General features: G+C 32.1%; 1 pseudogene; it reads left to right on the top strand.

Moving 5' to 3' along the window:
• The first annotated feature begins 5,607 nt into the window (after positions 1–5,607).
• Positions 5,608–5,784, top strand: LOC126767061 (small nucleolar RNA U3; annotated as a pseudogene).
• The last annotated feature ends 1,561 nt before the right edge of the window (positions 5,785–7,345 follow it).

Here is a 7,345-nt window from a genome sequence, read left to right as displayed (position 1 = left end):
GGAAGCATTGATTATGTTTTTTGGCGTAAACGCAAAAAATTTTTTTGAATCTTTGAGCCATGCGCTTTAAAACGTTGGGTAAAAATTTTTTTTGTTCTTACAAAATTTTTTCTTTGTTAAATGTTTATTTTTTAAATTTCCAAGATTTCAGCCTACCCCTCTTAAATTCCATGACTATGTTTATTTTGTTCGGATTGAACGCTTTGGTTTTGAAAAAACTACGATTTAAGTTGTTGTTGTTACTCGCTTGGGGTCTTAAGTTTTGTTTTGGGTCTTTGAGCGTTTTTATTCTGACCTTTTTTTTATAAACCCCTTTTAAATTTCATATTGGGTGTTAAAAAATCGTTCTTTTGTTGCCAGGGGGGCCTTTCTTCGTGTGAGGCGATTGCTCCCACAGAAAAAGATTTTTCAATGCGGATGTGCATTTCCCCAAGAATAGGTCCCAATTGTCTGTGGGAATATTCTGTGCCCCAAGCAATTTGAAACAGTGGTTGGGTTTTTTATAAATTCTTTCTGACAAGTTCTTTCTAATTTTTGGGGTAGATTCATTAATATTTGACTTTTTTGTCGATAATTTCTTTCTTTTCGTAACAATTTTTTAGGCTTAAAAATTTGAAATTGAAACCGTCATTAAACAAACTTTTGGCTTTACCCGGCCTTTTTTTTTGTATGCGGTGATACAATTTTTCCCTTTGGAAAAATTTTGGGGTTATGTCCGGCCGTAAACGTGCCCCGGCGGACCAATTTTCATCCCCCCAGGAAAAATTTTCTGTATCGCATACTTGCTTTTTAAGGGTGAATGCCAAAACCCCCTCATGGTTTTGAATTTGTGGCACTCTACCCCCATTGTGGAGTAGGTTAATTCTTTAATTAATCTCAATTGATCAGAATCTAGCTCTGTTTCTCGTACTGGTCTAAGGTTTTCGTATTTGGAGCAACCCAGGTTTAAAAATTTTTCCAAAGATCTGATTCGTCAGATTGGGGGAATTGCGTCATACGCAGGGAGACGTGTCCGAAATTGCTTAGTTTTTTTTTTTATTTCTAATACATTCGTTGTCATGAATCGGTAAAGTAAAAAGTGCAGTAACAATTGATTTCACTTCTGAAATAAATTTAGTTTTGAAATATCTTTAATTTTTTTGCTTTGTACCCTTGCTTTGTTGAGCTTCAGCTGGTGTACATGGGCCTTTTCTTCAGAAATCATTTTTTGCTTTCGATATTGAATCGTTTTGATTCCCTTAGAATCTCCGTTCATTTAGACAATAAAAAAAAAATTTGAAAATATGAAAAAGGGAAAATCTTCCCCAGTATATATCTGGTAACAATAAATACTTTTGAATTTTTGATAGGGGTTTTTTTTATTTTTGTTGTATACCCAATGTATCAAATAACGAAGGGGTTTTTGTTTTTTTGTTCCCGGTCTTATGCTTTGCTATTGTTTGTTCTTTTTTTGTTTTTTATTTTTTTAATGTTTCTACTCGTTAGTAAATACTTCTATACGAGGATAATGTAAAAGAAAAAAGGTTGATGACCATATGTGCGTGTTTTTCCAGTAAGTCTAAAAAAAAGGTGCGTATCCCTAGGGGGTGAATTATACTTTGGTGATATTGAAATGCAACTTTTTTTAAAAAAAATAAAAACTTTAAAAAACCCTTTTATAAAATTTATTTCTCCCGAGCATGTTTGAAAAAAGTTTTTCGGCGATGGAAAAAAAAAATCATAAATTGCACAACTTTCTGGTGCTTTTTCCCCAAAAAACTGCGCGATAAGTATTCCGATCATAGTATACATAAAACATATTTACGCATGTTTGTAGGCATTAAAGGGGGAAAAGGTGCCATTTTAAAATAAAATTTAGCAAAAAAAAGACAACAAATAATGGAAAACTATTTTAAAGGTCTTTAAATTTTTTTGAAGAAATGAATGTCCTGAAAGTTTTCTTAACTTTTCAAGGCCCGCAAAGCATTTCAACTAAAAAATATTCTTAAAATCATCATTCGAATCGTTTTTTTTTGTAAAACGATTTTCGAAGAAACATCATTTTTAATAGCCCAAAAAAAATCAAAAAGATCTTCTTTAAATTTCCCCTGTCGATAAAAAGTATACCCGTCATCGCGGGTGATTTAAAAAATGGACCAACGCAGGATATTTCAACAAAACAAAAAATATTGAGAATTAAAAGAAAAACAAAAAGGGAAAAAAAAAATATAATTAATAATCAACATACAAACATACTATGGGAGCAGCAGCAGGAAAGATAACAATCGGCGATCCCTTTATATTTCTTTCATGCATAACCCAAAATAATTGGGGCAACCAACAATGTCAATGGTGGTGGGTTTTGGGAAGCGCTTAAAAGTTGACGAGCACGTAGGGACGGGTTCGAATCCCAAAGAATTGATTTTTTAATTTAAAATGTCACCAACCAAAAATTGCATTTTTTAAAAAAAAAACAACAGCATAACATGGCCACATTTGTTTTTGGTGGCCGAGCTGTGCCAAAAAAACGCAAACGATCCCCTTTTCACCTTTCGCTTCTGCTCGAACATCTTCGCAGACAAAGGGTTTGGGTAATTCATATTTAGCAAGATTCTAATTTTTGACAAGGGGTTGCGTAGTTCATATTGAGCAAATTGCGTAGTTCATTTAAGCAGGTTCGCAACCAAATCCAACCTTTTCGAACTCTATAAAAGTATAATTAAAATTTATTTTTTGTTTTTTTGAATCCTCCCCTTTGGCTTCAACAAGCAAGGGATATCGCTGGACAGGGGCCGATTTGGTCTTTGAATATATATGTGTGTTGAACACTTGAAAATGAATACGTATGATTTGCTTTTCTTTCACCAATTTTAAATTTTTTTTTTTATTTTTTCCCCAATTTTTTGAAGTTTCTTCTTATACGAGTTCGGAAAAGGTTGCGATAATTCAGGTTGCGCAGCTTGCTCAAAAGAATCTGCCCGTCTGCGGTGTTCACACAAGCGAAACTGACAATCGCATCTTTGTTCGTTTTTTCGGGAAGCTCGGCTTTTTTCCAACAACAAATTGATGCTTTTGCTGTTTTGTTTTTGAAACAATGTTTCAATTTTTGGTTGGTGACATATTCAAAAAAAATCAATTCTTTGGGGTTCGAACCCCTCCTACGTGCTCGTCTCTTTTTTAACGCTTCCACCAGACCCCCATTGACACTTTTTTCGTTGTTTAATTTTGGTTTGGTTATGCATGAAAGAAATATACTACAATGGATCGCCGATTGTTACCTCTTTCCCTGCTGCTGCGCTATGTATGTTTTTTTCTTGTTCATTAGAAGTTATACCTTTTTTTTTCCTTGTCTTTCATTTCTGCAATTCTCCTATTTTTTTGTGCCCTTTTTTGAAATACCCCACGTTTGGGTTTATTTTTTTGGGAAAACGACCCGCGATGACGGTATATCGTTTATCTGACAGCGTAGGTTAAAAGTTCATTTTATTTTGTCTTGTGGGATATTGAAAGAGGGTTTCTTAAAATCGTTCGTTGGATAAAAAGACTTCTAGTGGTGATTTTAATGAAAAAATTCCTTTGGTTGAAATCTCGGCGTTGGGTTTAAAAGTTAAGACTATCTTCTCAGGATCATTCATTTCTTCAAAGAAATTAATGCCAAAAAAATGCATATTTTCATTATTTCTTTTCATTTCCCTATTCGTAGAAAAATTTCTTGGCATAAGTAAAATAATAACGTTTCCCCCTTTTGCTGTACACTTGCCCAAAAATGCGTAAATACAACGTAAGTAACGTATGATCGTGAATACATATCGAAGAATTTTTTTGGGAAACCCAAAAATTGTGCAATTTTGATTTTTAGCTTTGCCATCGTCGCGAAAAGACACGTTGGAAATGTATGCTCGGGAGTTGTTACCCTCTGTTTTTATGAATGAAGCGAGATCCGGGAATTTGGGCCCGCGTTCTAATGAAATCGTTTTTTTTGTAAATTACACACTTTTTCTTCGCCAATTTGGCTGCCATATTGCTTGTGAAGATCAATTTTTTGTTGGGGCTTTCATATGTGTCAATGGTATGTTTTATGCTTGTGCATTATTTGTTTGGCAATTTGAATATATTCATATAATATATATGAATTATGCTGCAAGTCAATGGCGCACATGTAAAAGTATTTGATAAATATGAAAATTTTATTTCAATTTCTGAACCGACATCTATACATATGTACACTCGGGATGGCAATACAAAGATAAGATAGAAGATGTATTTTTTTAACATCGTATCTATCAAATAAATATTTTTTTTTAATAGAAATTAAATATATCACACAATATACATAATATACATATACATAATATTGCTGTGATAAAGTTAATTTCAATAGTAAAAAAAATTTTATTTTAATTACGTGTTAAAAAAAAAATTTAAAAATTTTTTCTGTCGAGATTCGAACCAGGCCTTGGGATCATCTTATCTCCCCAAACGCTTCCAAACCCACCATTGACACTTAGGTTCGCTGACGATGGTTTGGTTGATTACATAAAAACATACGACGGTTCTTAATTTTGTTTAAGATAAAAAATCGTTTGAGAACATTTCTTTTCAAACTACAGACAAATGTGCAAACGAAAATAATTATGATATTTTCCCCTTTTTCTTCTGCCATCAAATTTCATACAAAAATCGGCTGAAAGGGAAAAAAAAAAATGGGCCTAGGGGAAATAATTTTTAAAAATTTTTTGAAATTAAATATAAATGAAAATACATGTAAATTTATTTAAAATTTTTTTAAGTTTATTGAAATGTCGTTTCGCATTTTTTTCCCCTTTCAAATTAATTAATATAAGTAAAACTCACGACAACCGCCAGTCTTTTGCCAAAATTTCCCAAATTTATGAAAATTGGGGCCCAAATTTTTGAACTTTAATTTTTTTTTTAAAAATTTAAAACATATGAATATATAATATAATTCCCAAAATTTCCCAAAATGAAAAGGCCAATTATTGACACTTCAATTTTATGTAAAGTTTCATGTTTCATTGAAACATAATATATTTGATTTTGGGCAATTTTTAATTGTCTTAGTATACAAAATTGGGAAAAAGAAAAAATAAAAACATAATTACTTTTGCATGTCAATATGGAAAACCGAGGCAAAAGCAAAGGCATATATTGCCATATGTACTACAACAACAAGCGATTTCGGGTTTAAACAAAAATCGAAAAGAGAAATTTAAATGGACGGCAAAAAAGAAATTGTTAACGCATTGGTATGAATCGTATCATCCAAAAGTTTAGGTAAATCTTTTATATATTTAAAATGAGGATTATAAAATAAGATCACGATTTCGATCAAATTCGAACCTCGCCCCTAGTCCCGTCGTCACTTTTGAAGCGCTTACCACCAACACCACCATTGACATTTTTGCAATGTCCTAATTATGGGTTTGGGTTTCATGAAAGAAATATACAATGGATCGCCATTGTTACCTCTTTCCTTGCCTCTGGGTTGTAAGTTTGTATGCTTGTTCATTATTGGTTATACTCCCTTTTTTTTTCCTTTGTTTTCATTTTTGCAATTCTCAACTATTTTATGTCCCATTAAATACCCCCGTTGGCCGTTGAAAAATTATGGCTATACTTTCAGGATTACTGTAGTTGTCTTCATTTTATTTTTGGAAATCGACCCCCGATGACAGGTTTTCGTTTTATCTGACGCGTGAGGTTTAAAAGTTTTTTGATTTTGCGGGCATATTAAAATGATGTTTCTTTGAAAATCGTTCGCTTACAAGAAAAAAACTTCGGGGGTGATTTTTAAAAATGAATTCCTTTTGGTTGAAATTCTGGTTGGCCGTTGAAAAGTTAAAACATCTTCTCAGGATCATTCATTCCTTTCATTTCTTCAAAAAAATTAATGACCTTTAGAAATATGCATTTGGCATTATTTCGTTGTCACCCCTATTCGTAGCAATAAATTTCTTGGTAAGTAAAATAATGGGCCACCCATTGTCACCCCTTGTCCTGTAGCTTTGTACAAACATGCGTAAATATGTATGTATGTATTTTGGGATCGTGAATACATATCGACGCAGTTTTTGCGAAAGCCCAGAAAGTTGTGCAATTTTGATTTTTGGCTTTTGCCATCGCCCGGAAAAGACGATTTTTGGAAAGGGGGTGCCGGGAATAATAAATTTATAAAATGTAAATTTTGTTTTCTAGTTTTCTTTCAAAAAAAAATGAAAAATTTTTTGGGAATATCACTAAAAGTATAACTTCACCCCGGCGTAGGGACTCCGCATTTTTGCAAAATTTTAAAAATATTTTTTCAGGTTTGGGCATATATAAATCCATTCCAAATATTGCCATCCTCTTTAATTTTCAGATAATATATTTTTTTTTTTTTTTTAATTAAAAATTTTAAAATTTTTAAAAAATTAAAATTTCGCTTTTCCGTTTATTTTTTCCAAATTTGAAAAATTTTGGGAAATTTTATTTTAAATTTGTCCCTATGTACGTTGTTTTCGGCATGGCAAATTGTATACCGTATTCGATTGTATATGTTTTTGTTAATATGAAAATTTTAAAATGTGTTTATACATTAAATTGGGGTATGTTGTATTAGTTTTCCTTTTCTTCGGATGTAATAGGGAAAACAAAGTAAGTGGGGGGTCTTGGGGGTATATGTATGTTTTTTTGTTATTTTTTTTTTTCTCTTTAAAATTTAATTGCCCCAGCTTACTTTTTCCAATCCCGCTTTATTTACTATAATTTGCCGGAAAAAGTTGTCAAGTGAATACTTGAAAATTGTTTTTTTTTTTTGTGGTTTTTTTGTTTGTGTTTAGAAACACAAATGTAACATAATAGATTTTTTCAGAGTATACAGTTTTTAAAAATCAACTTAACTTTCAACATATATATGGCAACTAAGTACAAATAAATTTAAAAAAAAAATGGGGTTGATACACTCATTTGTGCCCTTCAAGGGACTTTGAAGCTTTATACATACATGTTGGAAATATTACGACACCACATTTCATTTTAAAACGATTATTTATTAAAAAAATCTTAAAACACGATTCTTGACGGCGTGATGTTTTAAAACTGTAAAAAGAATGGAATTCAGTTAACTGTAAATTTTCAAGAATATACAGAGGAAGTAATAGAAAAAAAAAATAGAATAAAAGACTTGACTTGCTAAACTGGCACTTCTTTGGATTTGGTGAGATGATGTCAAAGGACTTAAAGATGGTGGTGAGATTCTAGGTGCTGTTCGTGGGACGGGAAAAGACAATCAGATCAACTATGAACATCCCCCAAATCTAAACCTCTAGGATGTTGTCCATATGTCTCTGAAAAATCTGCGTGGGGC

Source organism: Bactrocera neohumeralis, unplaced genomic scaffold (genome assembly GCF_024586455.1).
Source record: "Bactrocera neohumeralis isolate Rockhampton unplaced genomic scaffold, APGP_CSIRO_Bneo_wtdbg2-racon-allhic-juicebox.fasta_v2 ctg3723, whole genome shotgun sequence".
Taxonomy (NCBI): domain Eukaryota; kingdom Metazoa; phylum Arthropoda; class Insecta; order Diptera; family Tephritidae; genus Bactrocera; species Bactrocera neohumeralis.
Note: the sequence above shows the minus strand (reverse complement) of the source record. Positions and strands in the feature narration are given on the sequence as shown.